Here is a 23,964-nt window from a genome sequence, read left to right as displayed (position 1 = left end):
CAGCAAAGTTGGTGCCGTTATCGCTCACCAAATTCTGTGGAAGTCCAAAACGACAAATAATAAATTCCCAAATAAATTTTTTGATATGTTTCGCGGTTGTTTGGGCTAAGGGTTTTGCTTCTATCCACTTGGTGAAGTAGTCGATGGCTACCACTAGGAACTGAACATTTCCTGCTGCTGTAGGAAATGAGCCTGTCACATCGATGGCCCACTTCTGAAATGGCCATGAAGAGGTGACTGGAACAAGTTCATTCTTCGGGCGGTGCGTGTTGGGTGCGTAGAGCTGACAAGACCTGCATTTTCTGATGTATGCCAGCGCATCCGTATGCATCCCCGGCCAAAAGTATCCCGCGTTATTTAGCTTAGCTACAACAGCGCGTGGACCTGCGTGTACTCCACAGATGCCTTCGTGTACTTCCCTTAGGAGGTAGTCAGCATCTTGGTTGTCCACGCATCTTAAGAGTGGGCCAAGAAAGTTACGTCTGTAAAGGATGTCATCGATGAGTTGATAATTCAGTGCTTTACAGCGTAGTTTTCTCGCCTGTGTTTTTGACTCTGGTAGTGTACCTGCCGCAAGGTATTTTATTATTGGTGTCATCCACGTTTCTGTGCTGGTTTGGATGACACAAATTTCCTTGTGCCGGACCGAAGGTGCCTCTAGGAGTTCAATGCGGATGTCCTTTCCCAAGTGGGTGAAGGCTAATGATGCAAGCTTGCTTAACGCATCCGCAGATTTGTTTTCACTACGCTTGACGTGTATGACTTTGCAATCGTTAAAATCGCGCATAAGGGTTTTTGCTTGTGCGAGGTACAGGGCCATTGTGTCGTTCACGGCCGTGTACGTCCCGTTGATTTGATTGGCTACTAACATGGAATCCACGTGGGCTTCCAAGTGTTTCACTCCCATCTTACGCGCAATTCTCAGCCCGGCCAAGAATGCTTCATACTCGACTTCGTTATTCGTACTTGGAAAATCCAGTAGCGTAAGTGTATTCTTGGCCTGCTGGGTTGGTTAGTTTCAGCCCTGCGCCTGAACCCTCGTTACTGGCTGCTCCATTAGTGTAGAGTCGCCAGACATCATTGATGTCCTGTGCTGGAGAGGATTGAGCCTCTTCCTGGCACTCTTTTTCCCGCGATGCAGGCACTTCCGCAATAAAGTCGGCCAAAACCTGGCCTTTTATGGCTGGTCTTGGCTTATACTTTATCGCGTATTCCCCCAACTCAATTCCCCCAACTAATATATATATTAATATATATATATATATTAATATTAAAATCCAACAACCTAGATCAATAACCTCCTCCTCATGTATACTCGACGGTTTCTTTTGTTAAATAACCACTCCTCCTTCTATGGTGGGTCCTCTCCCAAACCTCCACTGCCAGACAACTTCTTCAGTTTCTTTTCTTAAGATCTACGGTTTGAATTTCATCTTCTGTGCGTCTGTTATAAACAGTAATATATCGCGTTGGTGTTTGCATGTTTCATTTAAACAGGCTATTGGCACCACTAAGCCACTTTTCGTTGCGGTGTTTGCGTAGATGATTATTTTGAAGAATGACGTTTGGCTACTGTTACCTGTGTCATCATCATTAGCAGGGTATGCCTTTTCAAATATTACTAATTCTCAATTTATGATCCTAATTTTTAATTATTATTCATGCCAATTATCAACTTATATTATGTTTAGAAAAACAATACATGCTGGATTTTGTGTATTTAACTGCATACTATGTTCAGTTTTGCTAGCAAATTGTGCCTGTATACTGCAATTTCAAACCTTAAAGATTGCGTTGCCAAATTGTGTCTATTAATATTGATTTCGAACTTATATAAATGAGGATTACATTGAGTCACCTACTTTGTTGTTGATAATATATCATATGTATTGTTTACAGGGGCGAAGCTCTTTGGGGACCGGGGGTGGCCTCGGTCACTGCCGTTTTCTCCGTTAATAGGGTAAATTTCGCGATTTATCTAAAAAAATTTTATAGGTATTAAGCGCGGTCACCCCGATGTATTTTTCCAAAATGCTACCGGTCACCACTGCTTTTTTTTAATATAATACCACATCGTTTGTTTTTTTTTTTCCCTAAAATCTCGCAGTATTTATAAACAAAAGTTACAAAATAGTAGTCGAATAGTAACAGATATTTTTTATAAATATTTTATGTCTTTGCAACTCTTCATCTAGGGATTCACTCTTAGAGATGAGATCGCTACCGGTGCCAATACCGAATTGCTTATCCTTACTCACCATTCCTCTCGCATTATCATGGATTTTTTAGGTCTTGTCGGTTAAAAAATTATTTTGTTTTTCTTTTATTGTAAATACAATTGTTTGAATAAATGAAGAAAAATTAGATATATAGATGTCATATTGTTTGATCCGACTTAACCCGAATTACCGACACGAACCGAATCGTCGACCCGAAAATTTTTGAGACCGTGACTTCTGTCACTCCCGTGACTAAGCCCAAGCTTCGCCACTGATTGTTTATATGCATGATGCATCATAAAACTTTATAGCTGACTTTAGAAAGTCAAACTGAATTTTTATGGCATATATGTTAAAGATTTGATTCTTGTTATTTGTATTTGGAACTAATTTATTATTAGCCAAGTTTTCATCTATTTGGTTTTATGATGTGACTGCTGCAAGAGCTCTAAAACAATGGTTCAGGGAATGTTGTTGTCTTTTGTGTATATAAATTATAGTTATTCATTTCAATTTTCATCTTATTTTAAATAACTTCATATATGCTGAATTTTATGGATCTTCTTATGTTGATGTCTTCTGTTGTTAGTGTACTTTTGCTTACTACAACATTATACATGGAAGAAAATGTTGTTAGCATAACAATTGTATTTGCAAGACATTTTGGGATTGTCTGGTTATTTCTTTTTAATTCCGCACTGCGGATTTTATCAATTTGACTAAATATTTCATTTTTTTGGTCACTAAACACACCGGCGCCCTTATCTTCATGTGCATGTTTGTTTACCATTTTGTGTCAAAAGCCTTTAGGTTGAGGACTGTGAAGCTTCACATTGTAACAACAATATGAGTTGTTAACTGTTTGCCATTTTGATATTTTTCAGCCGCACATTTACTCCATTTGAAGACATAGTGTGCACTCAATATGGCTGTGTATTCGGTATGACTGTTCTTATCTTAAGCGATTCAAAAGTTTCGGTTTTAATTTGTTAGAATTTAACTGTTTTCATCGTATCTGTTTAGCTTATCAATGAATTTTATGATGTAGGCACATAATTTCCTACATACAGAAGTATGGAAAGCATCTCGTTTATGGAATTCTTCTGAAACAATCTAATTCTACTAACGTGTCACAAGAACTCTAGAGATATGTCTAATTATATACCAATTTTGCATCATTTTAATAGGATTCTGATGAGGATATACTTCCATCTATTTTGGATGCTTTCATGTTTATTTAAAATGCAATTAAAAATTAACGCGTACATATATTATTTAAATGTTGTATATTGGTACCCAAAGAGTCTTGCTTCTCAGGTTGAAAAAGAAAAACATGCCATATTATGAGAGCTGATGAACACTATTGAAACCGTGTTGATTGGCAGGTATATCAATTTATTTATCTAACTTTTTGTTGTTTTTTTTCTTTAACTTATGATAATTTGAAAGTAATGCATGTATTTTATGGTTTGACAAACAAGTGAATTGTGTTTTTTTAATGAGCTGCATGTTTTTTCTCGGGTCAGGTAGATATGAATTGCAGTTGTAAACGTTATCATCATGTTAGGTTTTTTATTAGACAGGCAACTGAATTGTGTTTTTTGAGTATGCTTTTGTAGTAACAATAATATGAATTTGTCATCAATCATCATTTATTTGTTGAAAAGGAGAGTAAAAACTAAAAAGTGAAGAATAATTATCTTAAACATATTTTTGGGAAGTTTTGGTTTTGTTTGGGTAGGGTTTTGTCTGGCCAGGTAGCAACTTGGAGCTTGGGTTTGTGAAAGACAAGCACAATGCTAGCGTTCGGGGTTTTAGAAAGGCCTGACTTTAACATTAAAATATGGATTCGGGTTTGAATAAAGCTCGTATGTGCTAAAGACTTTTAGTAAACTAAAACTGAGTTAGAATATTAATATATATCTAACTATCTATATAATTATCTACCATGAAATCCTACGTGTCGCTCTCAGGTTATTCCCCCCATTCTCTAGAGCCACCAGATTGCTTGATTTCTAAATGGAGGTTTCTCATGCATTTGACCCGAATTCATGGGTATGGGTCTCACGAAACCCGGATAGTCATTAAATGGGTTATAACATCTCATTTATTTGTAAAACTCTTTCATAATCAAACAATGATTTTCACGGGTCATGGGTCTCACCAAACCCGGATAACACTTAAACGGGTTATAACATCTCATTTATTAGTGAAATAACTCCTTAATAATTAAAGGATAATTTCCTCGGGTTATGAGTCTTACCAAACCCTAATAGCCCTCAAATGGATTATAAGATCGCATTTATTGGTAAACACTTTCATCATCAAACCCTAATTTAATTTCTCTCTTTTACATGTTCTCCGTTGCTGGACTATCATCTTCATCGCCGGTTAACTTCCGATACTACCCACCACCGTCAACTACATCAACGTCCTCTTTTTCATTAGACAAATATATGTGTTCATGTTTGTTCATTTAAAAAAATCAACATGCCCGTGTTCGTTTATGTTTGTTCGTTAAAAATCTAAAAAACCTACACATCTTAATTGAAAAACCTAAACGCTAAAAATATAATAACAAACTAATATATATGTATTAAATTAAAACAAAATTACGTTAAAAAATAAAATAAATCATCATAGAATAGCAAAACGATTAAAAACAAAAACTTAAATAAACCCCCGTAACACGGGAGGATCAAACTAGTATATATATATATATATATATATATATATATATATATATATATATATATGCTTTGTTGCTGGTTTTGTATTCACTGCGTAATGGATCATAATATGAACATTTCTTTTTGTAACTTATCTAGGTAGTTAACATATTTGGAAGTAAAACATTGATTTGCGGTGAATCTGTTTATTTGAATAAATATATTACTGAGACAATCTATACATACTATTAAAGCAAGGAACAATTTTCACATGACATCATTCTAGGGTGTCCACATAGGATGCCACCTCAACTCCATGTCACCATTTTCCATTCTTAAGCATGCCAAACTCAGCAACTAACCTATATCTAACCCATTAACCCATTTAAGCTTATTTTCTCGCGGGTCTTGGATATCTATTTAACCCATTAACCCATTCCTTTCATAATTATGCCAACTCATCATCTAACATGTATTTAAACAATAACATTTATTAATTTTTCACCATAATCATGTTTTTCTATTTTTCTCTAATAATAACCGGACCATCTTTCATCCTCTCCCATATTCCGGCCACTCCATATCTATATCTTTAATTAATCATTTTCTGGTAAGTTTCTATTATATATTAAATTCCGATTGTTGATCTATGTATTTCCGGCAATAATATATTTTCTTCCGGTTATTGTTTCCTCGTATCTTTTTATGTTTCTTCTAATAATATCAGTTTAGGATTTAACTAAAGAAAGGCGATGTCTACAATTTTTCGGCGTGTTTACGTTTTTTCCGGTGAGTATTGATGGTAGGTTTTTCCGGTTATATGTTATACTTATAACAATGATTGTTTTATATTTTTTTTTGTATTTTTTAATTTTTCCTGTTTTTTTGTTTGACATGTTGTTATGTTCTATATCAAAATTATATTCATCCATCGATGATATCTAAATCTGAGATTGCATGGTTAAAAACCATATTTGTTTTTTTTTCGGTAAGACAAACAATTTTTCCGGTTACAAATTAAAAATCAAATATTCAATAATATAAAAATTAATATTATACTTTCTAATTTCAGGTTAATGCCAAGAGTAACAGATCTTCACTTCTTCAATTCTACACAAAAATCCTACATCCGATTGTCATTGTCACAATATCGTTTTACCGGTTATTAACTATAATTCAAAAAAAATAATATCAAATATTAACTTTCGATTTTATTATTTCAGGTTATTGTCCGACTCATAGATGCAGGCTTAAGGTATTGGATATATGTGGATTAGAGGAATTGAGGTTTGATTTGGATTTGAGTGGTTTGTTAATGATTTCGGTTTAAATCCGAAACAGGGTTGTGTTTTGGTCAAAATTGATTTGGCTATTGAGGTTAATCGGTTACGAGATAATGTGTATTGGATTCGGAATTTGATTACGAGAAGATTGATAGGTTGATTGTACGATTTGGTTGAGTAATTAGGTTGTATTACGAATTTTTTATTGTTGGGTTTCTGGGTTTGATCTTCAAAATTTCTGGAAAAATTGTTTGAAGATTTGAAGATGAACGTAATTCGCTATCATCTGTATGGTGATTCGCTATATGTTTATCTGTGATTCTTTATCAATTTTGTTACTTCGCTACCTAGTTCGTTAATCAATTCGTGTGAGTTATTGGTTCGTGTTATCTAGTTCGTTAACTAGATTAACTGATTCGTGTGACACGCGTCCACGTTGGGAATTGTGTCATAACAACCTTTGCCACGTGGCATAAGGTGTCAGAGTTTGTTACAAACGGTTGTAACAACCTGATTCATTATAGTATGATTCGCTAATCCACTGTAGCTGATTCGCTAAGCATTCCTTAGTGATTCGCTAAGTTTATTTAGGTGATTCGTTACTGATTATCATCTGATTCGCTAAACTAATTCTTTGTAATTCGCTAAACTAATCCTTTGTGATTCGTTTGGTCAATTCGTTAAGTTGACTTGTGATTCGCTAAGTTGACTTGTGATTCGTTAAGTTGACTTGTGATTCTCTAAACCTTCATCTCATTCGTTATCTGTTTCGCCATTTGGTTGATTTGTTAACCTTATTTGTGATTCGTTAACTTTCAATCTTAACCTTGTTAAGAGTTGATTCGTTAAACACTGTTCACAGTTCGCTATAACTGTTCACAGTTCGCTATAACTGTTCACAGTTCGCTAAAACTATTCACAGTTCACTATAACCGTTCACTGATTCGTTAAGCTATTTCACTATTTGATTCGTTAAACACTTAAATTTTCAAAGATAGCCGGTATGTATGCATTAGCGTCTCAAAACATGTTGATGCAACAAATGTTGCAACTTGATACCGAGATAGGTTCGCATTCTAAATGTCCAAGATTGATGAAGTTCAGTGACTTTGTCAAGTGGGAACCTCGGTTTCGTGCACATTTGGGATCTGTTCATCCTGATTGCTCTTACTGTCTTGATGAAGTTTATGTTGCACCAATGATTGGTGATGATACTATTGGGTATACTCCTAAAGCTGTTTCTCAATACTCACAAGAAGAGAAGAAAGCTTTAGAAATCGAGATAAAAGCCTATTCTACTCTTACCATGGCTTTACCCGAGAATATCTTTCATCAAGTTGGTAGTATCAAGAGATGTGCGTCTTTATTTCAACATCTGCGTATAAGAAGTATGGGAAACACAACTGAGAGTAAGAAAGTGATGCTCAAGTTTCAGTTTCGAAACTTTAATCTATTGAAGGGAGAAACAGTTGAAGAGATGACTACAAGATTTAGTCATTTAATTGCTGAAATGGACAAGATGAAAATGGAAATTTCTGAAAGGGATAAAATTGACACTATTAAAAGTGTGCTTCCAAGTTCTTATTCAACATTTCTAATGGTTTTGAAAGAGAATGACTATTTTGTGAATGAAGACTTGACGGCACTTGAATTTCTACAAAAGATCGAAGCTAGAGAATACGATCTTAAGTGTCAAAAATCCTCCAAAGAAAATCAAGATCCTGCTTTATATGGTGGAAGTATGCCTCTTAGTTAAACGATCGCTCCAATCACTGCTTTTCTTACTCATGCTGAAAGTGAAAAAGAATCAACTATGTTGAGTGATCCAAAAGTTTGTTTCTACTATGCTAGTAATTTGGGTGGTTCTGGAAGTTCAACTAATACAAATCCATTTGCTATACCACCTGGTGTTAATATGAAGGAAGATGAGCAAAACTTTTCTTTTCTGACAGCTTTTATGTCTTTATATGAAAACTTAGTGAGTAGTAAGATTGCCACAAGTGATTTAACAGATGAGGACTATGATCAGATAGATCTAGATGATCTAGAAATCATGGATTTAAAATGGAACATGGCTATGATCGTCCGTAAAGTTAAAAGATTCATGCAGAAAACTGGAAAAGATCTTCCAGCTTTGAACAAGAAGTTGGGTTTTGACAAATTAAAAGTAAAGTGTTATAATTGTCAAGAATTTGGGCATTTCGCAAAGGAATGTGACAAACCAAGAAAAGAATACACTGGTTCTCGTGGTCAAAATCAAAATGCTTCTACACCACGAGGAAGTGATGCTGAAAAGAAATCATCTTCTTCTACAACACAAGCAATGTTAGCAGAAGGAACTGGTTGGTCACAACGGTTAATATGCAATGATGTTCAAGCAAATTTGGCTATGTTTGGATTACACAATGATTATCAAGATGCAACTGCTAGTGAGATGTCTTCCGATAATGATTCTGGATCTGATTCTGACGACTCTTGCGACAAGTCTTCCAAATCAATATTTGCTTGCATGGCCAAGATCAATGAGGTTAGTAACTCTATTTCTGCTACTTCATTTGTTAAAGCATCATGTGTTGACTGTGAATCTAACAAATCTAAGTTAGAAGCATTGAAAAATCAAAATGATAGTCTAATAAGAGAAATTGCTTCTCTTAAGGATAATTATCGACAATCTCTTGAGTCTCAAATGAGATCTCGAGAAAAGATTGAAGCATTGTCGCCAAGTAATCACGATCTCAAGGCTGAGTTATCTGTGAAGATGACAATTAATGAACAAAAATTTCAAGAGATTTTGAAACATCGTTCAAAGATAACTGAGCTTGAGAATGAGGTTCTTGAGTTGAAGAACAAATTGGGGAAATTTAGAAATTCATCTTTTCTGTTGAATGAAATCATTGAGGTATCTGGAAAACAAAAGGATTCCAAGAAAGGTATTGGTTTTGTTGAAATTCCACCACCTTTCCATAATGATTATAAAATTAATCCTTTTGCAAGAAAAGAAGAGGATTTGATTCAAAAAGATTATGTGATTTCTGAAAAACCAAAATTGGTTAAACCTGAAATTGTCAAACCCCAAGTTGCTCCTCCAAAACCTCATGTGGAAAGTAAAAAGGTCTTTGTTGAAAATGTTGACAAAGTGATTATTGAGGATGTGTTTGAACCTGAGATAATACACAAGAATAAGAACATTCCTAGTTCTAACCATATTCTTTGCGAACCTCAAGAGTTTGAGGAAGCTGTGTATGGTTCATACAAATCTCAAGTGAACAAGGAAGAAATTGTGAAAACCAAACCAGTGAAGGCAAATAAGTCAGTTACACCAAAGATTTCTGACGAGGACTTAATGCATTTCATTAATCCTCCGAGTTCTAAGTCGTCATCGGCTAGAGTTTTTAAGTTAAAAGGAATGGACACGATGTTCACTGAAAAAGATATTCCAATAAGTATTATCAAACCTAAACTTATTGAGAATGTTTTTGTCAATGAAACTTCAAAAATTCAAGAACTTGAACGTGTGTATGCTCAAACAAAAACATCAGTTCAATCTGACCCATTGACTAAGGCAAAACAACTTTTAAAACAAGCTAAGAAAATTAACTTTGTGAAGTCAACTGGGACAGATACACTAAAAAGTTTTTCGAACTATTCTAATTTAGATTTTTATTTAACGAAGAAATCTGAATTATCTGATGAGTTTGCTAAGAGCATGACTAAAAATGTGAGTCATCATCAACCGTCTGCATCATTCATTCCTAATACTTCACAACATCATCGTGTAGACATGCGAACTTGTTTCTTGTGCGGTCAACAGGGTCATGTTGTAAGGAATTGTAATCAACAGAACTATCAGAATCTTCATCCTTTTATCAAGGACAAATCTAATCCAATTCCATTGGTCAAGGAGATTTTGAAATGACCTGTGTCGTATGCTGATGATACTCATATTTTGTTCTCTAATGTGAATCCTCGGAAGGTTCTTCATGTCAATGAGACACATGGTCAAGTGAAACCAAAATTCGTTCCAACTGAACCCATATGTCAGAACAAGAATTCAAACATTGTTCAGGCAGCTTACTTAAGACGAAAGTCTAGGAAGCCGGTAACATATTCACAAGTGGCTGAACAACAGTTGAAATCTGTTCAAGTTAATGATCAAAGAGAAAACCAAAAGGTGCCCAAGACTGAGGCCTGGGCTGCCTTTTTGAACTAATCACTTTTGTTTGTGTGTAGGGTTCATCCAAGACCATCTCTGGTGGAAAACTGGATCATGGATAGCGGATGTTCTCGTCATATCAGTGGGAATCTCGACCTATTAACCAACGTAAGAAATATTCAAGGGGGTTATGTAGCGTTTGCTGGGAATTCTGGGGGCATGATCACACAAGAGGGTGAAGTTTCAAATGGTCACATTACGTTTGAGAAAGTGAATTATTGCGACAAGGTTGATCATAATTTATTGAGTGTATCGCAAATTTGTGATAAAAAATACACTACGATATTTACTGACAAAGAATGTCTTATCTTGAAACCGGGTTATGTTATCCCCGAGGACATGGTTGTCATGCGATCACCACGATCAAATGATATTTATGTCTTAAATATGAGATCTAGGGTATCCACATCGATCGAAACATGTTTTGTCTCGAAAGAAACCGAGAAAGACTCGATTCTATGGCATCGTAAAATGGGTCACCTACATGTCAGAAAGATGAATTATTTAATGGCAAATGACTTAGTTGAGGGTGTCTCGTTAAGGAATTTTAAGTTATCTGATCACTGCGTTGCATGCAAAAAGGGCAAGCAGAAGAAGAAGACACATCCCTCTAAGTTATTGAATTCCATTGATACTCCTCTTGAACGACTTCATATGGATTTGTTTGGTCCAATGAATCGTGCGAGTATTTCTGGTGACTGGTATTGTCTTGTCGTGACTGATGATTATTCAAGATACTCTTGGGTGTTATTTATGAGTTCGAAGGATCAAACACCGGTTTTGGTACAAACCTTATTACTAAGATCGAATCACTGTATAAACAAAATGTGAGGAGAATCCGAAGTGATAATGGTACTGAATTCAAAAACACTATATTGGATTTCTTTTGTATTCAAAAGGGAATTCACCGAGAATATAGTGCACCTTATGTACCTCAACAAAACGGTGTTGCTGAACGGAAAAATAGAACTCTGATTGAAGCTGCACGCACAATGCTTGCTGATTCTAAGCTTCCTATCCAATTCTGGAATGAGGCAGTAAATACAGCTTGTTATACGCTTAATCGAGTTCTAACTGTGAAACGACTCAAGAAGACAAGATACGAGCTCTTAAATAATAGAAAACCTAATTTAAAGTACCTGGAACCATTTGGGTGTCCGTGTAAAATGTTGAAGAAGGATTCGGGTAAATTTGAAGAAAAAGCTATCGAAGGTTATTTTTTGGGATATGCATCTCCAAAGAAAAGGGTTTTTAATTTCACATCTAGTTGTGTTGAAGAATGGTACCATGTGGACTGTCAAAAGTACATAACTCCTCCTCAAGGGAAAGGTCCAGACTGGATGTTTGACTACGATAGTTTATTTAATTCATTTACTCCTTCGACTGAACACATTGACAAAGATCTGATTCGAGCATACTTTGAAGATCATTTGGCCATTCCAAGATTCTCAAGTTCTAATGATGTTGAAGCTCAACCAGATGCTCCAACTGAAGAACCTCAAGTTGGTTCTCCAGTTGCTATTGATAATGGTTCTACTTCTTCTGATGATGATCAAGCTGAAGTTCAAGTTATTGACCTAGACAGTGATAATGTTTCATCTCCCGAGTTAGGTGAACATTACACTAACTTATTTGATAATGTTGTTGTTCCTGAGAATCCCACTCTTCGGATTCATGGATATCATCCACTGGAAAACATCATTGGCGAACTTGATGTGGGCGTTCGTACACGTCATCAAGTTGCTTCGTCAAGTGATAATAATATATTGTGTGCTTACACTAACTTACATTCTTCGGGAATTGTAAACCTTGCTAAATTCTCTTGATTTCTATCTCAAGTCGAGCCCACAACTCCTCGTGTGGCTTTACAAGATCCTTCTTGAGTAGAAGCTATGCAAGAAGAACTACAACAATTTGCTCGTTTAGGTGTTTGGGATTTATCGATAAACCTGCTAGAGTCAAGAAGGCAATTCCGACTAAGTGGGTATTTAAGTGTAAGAAGGATGATCGTGGGGTAATTGTGAGAAAAAAAGGCACGATTAGTGGTGCAAGGTTTTCATCAGCAAGAGGGTATTGATTACACTGAGGTTTATGCGCCAGTGGCAAGATTAGAGTCGATTCGAATCTTCCTGGCATATGCAGCTTATAAGAATATCAAGGTTTATCAAATGGATGTTAAAAGTGCTTTTCTCAATGGTGAATTACACGAGGAAGTGTTTGTTTTACATCCTCCTGGTTTTGAAGATCCTGATTATCCGGACCGTGTTTACCGATTAAACAAGGCCCTATATGGTCTACATCAAGCCCCGAAAGGTTGGTATGGCAAGCTCGCCGACCATCTGACTGATAATGGCTTCAAACGAGGGACTGTCGACTGCACTTTATTTCATAAAACTGTTGGTGACGATCTTCTTCTAGTCCAGATTTATGTCGCCGATATTATTTTGGGTCTACAAACGACACATTGTGTAAGGAGTTCGAGAAGTCCATGCAAACAAAGTTCGAGATGAGCTCGATGGGAGAGATGAATTTCATTTTAGGGTTGCAGGTTCACCAGTCTGCTCACGGAATTTTTATTCATCAGACTAAGTATGTGAACGACGTCTTGAGCCGATTCAAGATTTCTGCCGGAAAAATCCCTTCTACTCCTCTTCCAGTTGGGCGCAATTTATCACCGGATGAATTGGAGGATTCCGTTGATCCTACCCTCTATCATGCCATGATTGGTTCTTTAATGTATTTCACGGCTTCTCGCCCTGATATTATGTTTGCTGTTTGTCTTTGTGCTAAGTATCAAGCAAGTCCACGAGTGACTCACCTAGCTGCAGTCAAGAGAATTCTTCAGTATTTGAGGGGAAATCCAGACATCGGGTTGTGGTACCCCAAGGATGATACTTTCGATCTTACTGCCTACTCAGACTCAGATTATGGAGGATGCAAGATCAACTTCAAATCAACGACTGCGGGATGTCAATTTTTAGGAAACCGGATTGTTTCCTGGCAGTGTAAGAAGCAGACAACGGTCTCCACTTCAACCGCCGAAGCTGAGTATGTTGCAGCCTCGAGTTGCTGTTCCCAGGTTTTGTGGATACAACAACATCTTCGCGAATACGGTTTGAAGTTTCTTACTACTCCCATTTTAATTGATAATTCTGCTGCTATTAGTATCACCAAAAATCCCATACAACATTCTAAAACGAAACATATCGAAATTCGATATCATTTTATACGGGATTGCTATGAAAAGAAATTAATCGATCTTGAGAAAGTACATACTGACTTTCAAAAAGCCGATCTGTTTACTAAAGCTTTTGATAAAACACGTTTTAAATTTTTGCTTGATTTAAACGGATTGAAGACCCTCGCTGATATCCTTAAACAAGGTTGACTATCTTTATTTTCTGTCATATTTTTCTTTTAAAATTTATTTTGGTTTTAGGGGGTGAAAATCTAGAAAATACAAAAAGAGGTGTGTTTTTCGTTTGTATAGATAAAATCCAAAAACATTAAAAAAATTCCAAAATTCAAAAATATTGTGATTTCTGTTCTTTAATGTTTTTCTTTTAAATATTTAGAAAAACCAAAAACATTTTAAAATTTTGAAAAACCAAAAAGAATGTGATTTATGTTTTGTACAGAAAAATCCGAAAATCCAAAAATATTGTGAAGTTTATTTTGTTTATAAGAAAAATGAAAAAGACAAAAATATTGTGTTTTTAAAGTTTGTATAGAGAAAAACCAAAAAGATTTTTTGCAGGCATTTTTAGATTATTTTCTCGCTGAAAATTATGTCGGTTATTTAAGTTTGTGAAGCATGCTTGCATGTCTTGGTCCTATTATTCACTTGTGAATTGATGGTTAGCCATTTATTTATAAACTTAAGTTAACTGGGGCGATTAAATTTATCTTTTCTTTATTTTATGCTCCTCAAAATTTTGAGTTTTTGAAGCAAAAAGGGAACATGATAGTACATTGATTATCTTGACCCCAAATCCAGCAAAAAGTAAGCTTAAAAGATTGTGTGCTTAATTGCATTGGTGCATTGGTAGGTCTTAAAACAACCCAGTAGAGTAAAGTATGTGATATAAACATAAAGTTACACCAAATTGAAAGGGGTGTTAGTCTCTAGCAAAAGTCTCGGTGAGGATGGCAGAAATGTAATAACCAGTCATACTCAAGCCTTATATTTGTTGATCACCCAAAAATAAAATAAAGCAAATAACAAGCGTTAGGATTCTGGACACTGTGAGTCTTTATACGGCTTAACCTTCTGGGTATTCATAAGCATGAATATTTCACTCGCTTTCTAGAGCAAACCCAAAGTCATTAAACTTGATCACCGGTGTACTTCGTACAATCTAAATTACTGACTTGATCAAAATCCGTTGTTAGTCATACAATTGTTCCTCCCTTGCGTGCGTCTTAATATCAATAAGAAACGGACCCCAGGGTATACAAGGTATGTAAGCCGACAGATGGACTCGTGCATACTCACTCACAGTAAAGGAAACTTGATGTATTGTTCAAAATTTCAAAATTGGTATAAAAAATTTTGATCAACAATATAATGGTTTAAGTCAAGTTGGGGTGATTTGGCAAAAATCAAATTAAGCTTGAACCGAGATTAGGGGCTGATAGTTTCTGATATTCTGTGCTTTAATTGAACAAATTAATCATATAAAAAAAAATACTTGAATGTGTGTTATTAGATTTATGTGGATAACAATACCAATGACCGACTTATCGCCAGTCATAATATCGCTGAAATATAAAACTGTGACGGAAGGGCATTTTAGTCAATATGATTCTCTGCTCAAACTCGACAAAAATACAAAAATATGTACTGCTTTTGATAAAATCATTGAAAAAACACAAAAAGATTGTATATTTTTATGATTCGGATATTCTTTTGTAAATACATTCTTTAATTCTTTAAATTTTTACAAAAAAAAAAAAAAACTAAAAAGATTTTCGTCTTCTTTGTGCAAATTATTTAAATATGTTAAGTTATGTTTCGGAAAAATGAAACGTTTTTATGGTATTTGGTTGTCGGGATAAAAAGATTCTCGATAACCTAATTTATTTATTTTATTTAATTATTTAATTCATTTAATTATTTAATTTAAAATTAAATAAAAGATTTTTTAATTAGAATCTAATTCGTTATTTATGGATAACGAACTAGGTGATTCATTAGCGAACTAGCTTCTGGTTCGCTAACCTAATTCGCTTCCGCACTCTGTAACGAATCATCCCTTCGTTATGCATATTTAACGAATCATGATACGAATCATGTCTTGATTCGCTACCTTTAATTTAACGAATCAAGTAGTAATTCGCTAACCTAAGGTAACGAATTGAGTTAGCGAATGGGCTAATTCGCTAATTTTAATTTAAAAGAATCGTCTGATTCGTACAACTGTACCTCGGGTTGCGTGCAAGGTTATATAAGACAAGAAAACGAACAGTTCTTCACTGTTCTCCTTCTTCCTTCACCTGAAAGAAACCCTGTTCAAATTTTTCTCTGAAATCTCGACTACCTTATTTTTTATTTCAAAGATATTTTCGAGTTTATAAGGTATAGACGTTCATGGCAATATCATTTTCGTCAAAAATGGCATAGATTTGAGAACTTAATAATTGATGTTTAGGGGTTTAAGGGTTTCCGAAGTTTTGAAATCCATTTATGTATAATTTATGTTAATAACTTGATGATTTAGTTGTCATTGTGATCGGAATGTGATTCCGATACCCTTGGTGGACTCTAATCAACATTTGATTATTGTTTGCTGGGTTAATTATGTGTTCATGGTCTCGGTGTTTATGGTCTGTTCGTCTAACCTATGTACTTAGAGATTTTGAGTCTTAATCTCATTCATCTTCGATTACGAACGTAATTCCGAGTACAACGAGCTCATTATTGCGATGATTCGACGATAGTTATGGTCTAATCGTCCCCGGGCTCATATTGTTGACTATTTGTGTTCATCGTAATTTTGACTCTGACCAAGGTGGTCAAAAAACAAGTCTTAAGTATTTTGACCATTCGTTAATCTTAGCGAATTGGGACTGTTTCGTGTCCAATTCGTTAAGATCTTACACGAACTAGCTAAGCGAATAAAATGTTACACGAATCAGATATGGATTTGCTTAAAATATAACGAACTAGAGTTTAGTTCGTCAAAATTAAATAGTAATTCGCTATGTTCAGTTCGTTAACGTATTTACTTGATAGCGAATCGCCTGATTCGTTATCTTACTGTAACGAATCAGTGTGATTCCCAACGAATGACATTTATTAAATAAATTAATTTCAATATTCATTTAATTTAATTAAAGAATTTAAATCATCTAATACGCGTAGTTAGATTAATTACACATATCTTTTAATTATATATTTTGATATCTCTTCTCATATTCGATTTTATTTATACAGTAAAACATGGCTGATCAAGAACAACAAAATCAACCACCACCAGAACAACCTCCATAAGGACAACCACCACAACAAGATCAACAAGCTGAAGTGATCTTATTGCCGTTTGATAAAAAGCACAACATTTGTGCTTATGTTGATCAAGATGTGACTGATTTGGAAACGTTTGGAGCTATGTTGACTTTCTTACGACGTTCAAAGATACACTATGCAATCACTGCTAAACCTAAAGTGTATCTTAGTATAATCAGGCAATTTTGGAACACGGCGGAATATGTTGAGGCAGATAAATTGGTTCGAGCTACAATCAATCAGATTCCAATTACGATTGATGTTGAGGTCATTCGTCGGGTACTTCAGTTTGACGATAATGATGATAACCCGAGTGAATTTGATAGGACATTGGTTAGAGGTTTATTCACACGCTTGAACTGTGGTGGTGATATTCGTAAATCTATGACGAACAAGAACGGGTTGTGTCCACCATACAAATATCTGTTGCATGTTCTACTTCATTGTATGAGTGGATGTCGCGGTGGGTTTGATGAGTGTCGCCTAAGTTTGCAGTCGGCGTTTGTTGCCCTAATCCTGAACAAGCCCTTCAACTACTCAGAACTCATCTTTGATCATCTGAAAGAACAGGTTCAACAAACTCTACAGTCAAAGAAGTTCTTGATGTATCCTCGCTTTTTACAGCTAATTATTCAGGATTTGATTCCGAATTTGGTGATTGATCGAACGTTGGTGAACGATGTTCTTGACATGGAACATATGAAAGATGAAATGGTGCATCGTATGTTAATTTATAGAAAGGAAAAGCCACAGGACAAACGGATGATTGGTCATATAATCAATCCGGATTATGTATGTCATCCTAATGAGCGCTGGATCCACGATGATTCGGATTCCGAGCGTGAAGGGTGAGAAGGTGGGAACGGTGATGGTGGAGATGATGATGGTGATAATGATGGGAATGATGGTGCTGGTGGAGCTGGTGAAGCAGCTCTTAAAGAACAACAAGATGCAGTCGATGTTGCGTTAGCTGCCACCATTAAAGCTCAACTAGAAAGAAAACGAAAAGGGAAAGCGGTGGCAACTAGTGAGCCATCGAAAAAGAGACGTGTTTCTGAAGGAGCTGGGGTGGTTATTGGAGTACCACCACCACGTCAATCAACTCCTCAAAGCTCGGCGGTGCCGCTAACTACTAGCACTCCGATGCTTACTTTGACGACGACATTGGTGTCACACGAGAGGCTCGGTCTTATTCCTCAAATGGCGTTAACCGAGATACCGAGACCTCCTGCTGCATTGTCTACAGTATCTCCTACTACATCAATGAGACCTCCTCCTCCGTCAACAACTACTCCTCCTCCACCTCCGCCTAGTGATGTCTCATTCATGAGAATTACTCGACCTCAAGGACCTGTTCAACCTGTTCACCCGTCTGCATACAACTTGCCAACAGGTCGTCAAACTGAAATGCTGCTAAATCTGCTACATCTATATGAAAATCAAATGACAGATGACCGTCAAACTCAAGAACGACTCATGGAGAATCAACGACGAATGATGAGTTATATTTCTTTCTGTCAGAAGGAGACTAAGTCGTTGCGTACGATTGTTGAGTCTCAGGGGGTGAAATTAAAGGAACAAGAAGAGTTGATTTTACAATTAACTTGTAAAGAAGATGCCCTCAAGAAACTCAAGAATGACGATGATGATCCTGACAAATCTAATGCAGGAGGTGAGCCTAAGCAATCGCATGGTTCATCCTCTGGTGCTGGTGTTAGTGGCGGTGATGATTCGAGCAAACAAATTATTATTTATCAAGATCCAACAGCTGCCAAGCCAATTGAAATGATTGCAGCTAACACAGTGATATTTGTTGATGGATCAGGGGTGGTGAAGAGTGTGGTGAATAGGGACGAGATACAGGTTGGTGAGTTTGTGGTTCGATCCTTGACACGGGAGCAGATTTCGATTCTGCTTGGGCTGAATGACGATCAGTTGAATGTGTTAGAGGTTGAGCCCGATGTTGAGGTTGTGAATGAAGAGGGTTTGGATGAGGATCCATTGTTTATGAATACGGATTTTAGTTATGAGAATGAGGAGATTGAGATGGAGGATGTGACTGCTGATGAGTACCCAGACTTGTATCAACACGCAAACGTTGATCAAGGTGCTCCGGTATTTCACGAAGAAGTAATTAAAGAGACTGAGGATGAATTGGAAAAGGTTGTGCAGCGAACAGTACCCTCACTCAAAGAAGTGACTGATGAGGACGTAGAAAGATGGTTCAAACGTCATAAAGTGGGTAAAATTATCAGTGCTTATCGTTATGTAGATCAAGAAAGAAAAGATACTGCTTCTTCTTGGGTTAAGGGTAATCAGGTGACTACCTTCAAGACTGTTTCAAAGGTACACGGTGATATTGTTTCATGGGCTTATGACTCTGATCTTAAGGTATGTATAGTCAAGTGGGAAAAGGGTGTCCAGTATTACGAGAAGATAATGGATGTTCTGACATTACCGCGGCGGGATATTCGTACCCTCGCGAGACGTCCATTTATCAATCGTGGGAGTTACCGAACAGCTGACTGGTTTCACCAACACTTACTGTTCGAGGTCAATCATGGCTTCAAATTCTTCAAGCCCCAGGTCCCAAGACGTAAGCGCATTGACGAGATTGATCCAAGGACCGGCTGGAAGAAATTTGTCTTGTAAGTGAAGCCGCCAAAGACGATGAAAAAGGTTCCTGTGAAGACAATGTCTCAAGATATTTATCTATCTTTCAACCGTTGGTACTATGACAATCGTACTGGCGAGGCCGTTATTGTTCGTGGTCGAGGACTGCAGACCGAGCTCATCAAGATAATTGACCCGATGTGGTTGGTTAATTTATCAGAGACAGACAATGATGTGCTACACAGGAAGCAGACTTGGATCGAGCGCCAAGAAGATTACGACCTGGCTATGCAATTCCAACGAGTCGTTCGTGTGTGTCATGAACATGGAATTCATAGTTGCAGAGACTGGCAGTCCAAGCGCTTCAAATAAGTTAAAGACAAAGAGCTCAAGACGAGGGGGTGTCTGTTAGTGCACGGTTTTGCGTCTAGAGTCTTTGTATTTATCGTTAACGTTATTGTTTATTAATTAATGTAATAATTAATGTTTATTATTATCTAGTTCGCTAAGTTAAAGGCTAGTTCGCTAGGGGATGTTAGCGAACTAGCCAAGTAATGTATTCCCTCCTGATTTGTTACGGGATGTTAACGAATCAGGGAGTGTTTCGCTATGATAATGTATGTAACGAAGGAGAGGCTGATTCGCTAGGGGATGTTAGCGAACCAGATCACCTTCTATATATAGTGAACTACTCTTCACTTTAAATATAAGTTTTTGAGATGTTTTGATCTAATTAACGAATTGATGTCGAAGCTCTCTCTCAAGCTTCACCTAATATTATACAAACGTTACTGATAATATATTGATAATAGATATACATATATGCAACACTGAATCAATGTTAATTATGAGCTAGATCTAGTACTAATCGGATATTCACAGATCTGAGATCTGTTATCGTTATTGATTGGTATTCAGGGATCCAACATTATGAAAATAATATCAGGCAAGTATAATTTTTTAAATACAACAAACGTAACAAATTCAAATATAGTTCTAAATGTTTCGACTTATATTATGATAAGCAATTCAAAAATATTTAAGTTAATTTGGTATTCGAAAATATTTAAGTTAATATTAAAGTTGATTTGAATATTTTTTGACCATCAAGTAAATAAGTTAATCTTGTATATTTTTGGTACAAGTTACTATTCTCTTACAATCCATTATTATGTTATTAAGAGTTACTAATTATGTTGAAAATAATAACCATAAATTTTTAATGGTCTTTAAGTCAAGCATAATTTATGTATGTTTATACATATAATTGTGTATTTATAAATAATAATAAATTGGAATTTAATTATGGGTAGATAATAAAAAGTTTACTAATTTACGTAAACAATTAAATGAAGGTCTCGATTTTCTTGGTAGTGTTTCTCTACATTTTTGTTATATAATTTAAATTTGAATTCCTATTTAATGTCCATAATAATTGTTTGTCAAACATAATTGTTTCTATATATGTTTTCCATTATTATATTGACTAAAACCATATCTTAATAATTACCAAAATTATAATTCAGATTATGTTAAATTATATTTTACAAGTATGTTATTACTTTTACTATTTTTTGTTCTAAATATTTCAAAAAGTACTACCTTAGAAAGTTACCATTCAGACTATTATTTTTATTTTTGTTATAAAATTACAAGTTACCGTTCATACTATTAGAAATTCAAAATTTGTAATCAATGTTAAAACAACTCAGAACTTCAATTCTTTATTTTTGTTTACCCTAATTGTATATAGTTTTTAATTTTTTTCCATTTTTATAAACTCATTCCTTAATATGGTTTGACCGAAATAATAACATAATTATCTCATTATTACAATTTATATTGTTTGACTCTCTTTATTTGTTAAAAAAACCGAATGAAGAAGTTATAAATTAAATAAATTTTCGACCGATTTAAGTATTTGACCATTCACATTAAATCATTTTTGACCATTCATATTAGATCGTTTTAAATTTTAAATAACATTTACATACTAAATATATCTTTCTTGAAATATATCAACATGATTTAAGTACTTTTAAATTTAAGATTTGCACTCACAAATTATGTCCATATAAAAATTAACATACATTTATTTTGACTATTGTAACATTTTAATTAAATATTCTCTTAAAATCCATTATTATGTTATTAAGAGTTACTAGTAACGATGAAAACAGTAACCGTAAATTTTTTAATGTTCTTTAAGTGAAGCATAATTTATGCATGTTTATACATATAATTGTGTATTTATCAATAATAATAATTTGGAATTTAATTATGTTTTGACCGAAATCAAATAATTAATTTGCATTAATTGTATTAAGTTTGCTTCAAGCAAAAGAAAAAACAGTGGACACATTTTGGATTTTAAAAAATGCATATATATTATGTTGACATTTTGAAGTCAAAATATGACATTTTAAAATTAAAAATTAGACCTTTTAATTCAAATATGGTCTGTTAATTTTTTTTTTCAAGATGGTAGGTTACTAAATATAATTTTTTCAAGATGTTTATATTTAATTCAAACATTGTTTACAATAAATGTTTTAAATTGATGGGCAAATAAACCCGAGTACTATCTTAGAGTAATAAATATTACAGTTATTGATTTGTAATAAATGTCTTAGCTAAAGTTCATCTTTTAAATCAACACTGAGATAAAAGTTTTGTTGAATCCACATTGTAGAATTATTTTATTGATTTGGAGACTAATTTCCTTTGTTTGCTTATTATTGTACTAATGCTATAAGTTATAAATATTTTAACTTTTCATTTATCTTTGTTAGTCTTTGTATATTTTTGTATGTGATTCAAATAAGTTATGATGTCTTATAATTCATGTAAAAGTATCATTTATTTATAAGTAAAACATTTTCATTTCATTAAATTTATATGATGTTACTTATATATCATGTTTTTAAATATGTTGCACCGTGTGTAACACGGGTACTATCCTGAATCAATATTGGAATCCAATGATCTGTTTCTTTTAAGAGATTTGGATCACTTAAAGCTTCCTAATGTTAAAAAGAAATGACACACTTGAATTTGGAAAATGAAGTTAGTGATAAATGTTTTTCAATATGGTAATATTTAATTGAAACATGGTTTGTATTAAATGATTTAAATTGATGTGCAAATAAACACGTGTGCCATCTTAGAATAATAAATATTACAGTTATTAATGCGTAATAAATGTCTTAGATAAAGTTCATCTTTTAAATCAACATTGAGATAAAAGTTTTGTTGAATCGACATTGTAGAATTGTTTTATTGTTTTGGAGACTAATTTCCTTTGTTTGCTTATTATTGTACTAATGATAAAAGTTATAAAATATTTTAACTTTTCGTTTATGTAACATCCTAAATTTTATAATATTAAATAAAGAAAGATTTCGTTGAATGGTCGGGCATTTAATAATATTAGCTAATATTAAACAAGAAATGACCATGGACTTGGATTTAATTGAGATGGATTAAGGGTAATGGGCCTTAGGTCCATGGGCTTTAAGGAGTATAAATACTCCCTTAAACCATCCTTAAACCCTAAATCTTCATTCTTCCATCCAAATCCCTACACATTCAAAAACACACACACACCCCTACACCATAAACCTTCGGCCGAGAGTGAAGGTGAGATCCGAGCCACACAAGCATCGATTCTGGATATATTCTCGTGATACAAGATAGATTCGAGGCCTAACTTTCGTAACCAAGCTATACCGTAACCTTCAAACGCGTTAAAGGTATGTTCTCCATGTTAAAGTTTACGTTTTCATGAACGGTTAGTCTTGAGACTTAAACCCATAGTAGATCGGGCCTAAACTAGTATTAAAGTGGCAAACTTGATGTTAAAATGAACCTAACGAATCTTCGATTATGAGCGGCCCGTTAAAGAAAACCTTATTGAACGTTTTAAGCCTAAAGGTCCAAACTTTACGCTTGTCCGGGTCAAGTCTTATCCAAAGTTGGCCATGTGATCGATTACGACAATGGTAAAAAGGTTTATACGTTGAAATGTAGCCGATTAGCGGAGTTAAACCAAACCAGTGGCCGTCACTGGATAACTTCGCTGAAGACAAGTTCGCCTACTGTGAACTTCGCCTATCAGCAAGTTCGCCTAACTGATAACTTCGCTGATTAGCTAAGTTCGCCAAGCCTTAACTTCGCCTGGTGATAAGTTCGCTCAAATGCTAACTTCGCCTGAGTTAAGTTCGCTGAATGCTTAACTTCGCTGAAAGATAAGTTCGCTTAATGTTAAGTTCGTTTAATGTTAAGTTCGCTTAACACTAAGTTCGCTTACAGTAAGTTCGCTTAATGTTAAGTTCGCTTATTGTTAAGTTCGCTTAGTGATAAGTTCGCGGGAGTTAGCAAATTAGCAAATAAATTAAAAACCTAATGAAAAATGTGTTAAGACAGTTAATGGAAATGTGTTAAGACAGCTCGACCCCAG

Source organism: Bidens hawaiensis, unplaced genomic scaffold (assembly GCF_021521415.1).
Source record: "Bidens hawaiensis isolate Kalapana, Puna unplaced genomic scaffold, B.hawaiensis_p1.1 tig00010099_1, whole genome shotgun sequence".
Classification (NCBI taxonomy): Eukaryota; Viridiplantae; Streptophyta; class Magnoliopsida; order Asterales; family Asteraceae; genus Bidens; species Bidens hawaiensis.
This window is presented reverse-complemented; position numbering follows the sequence as displayed.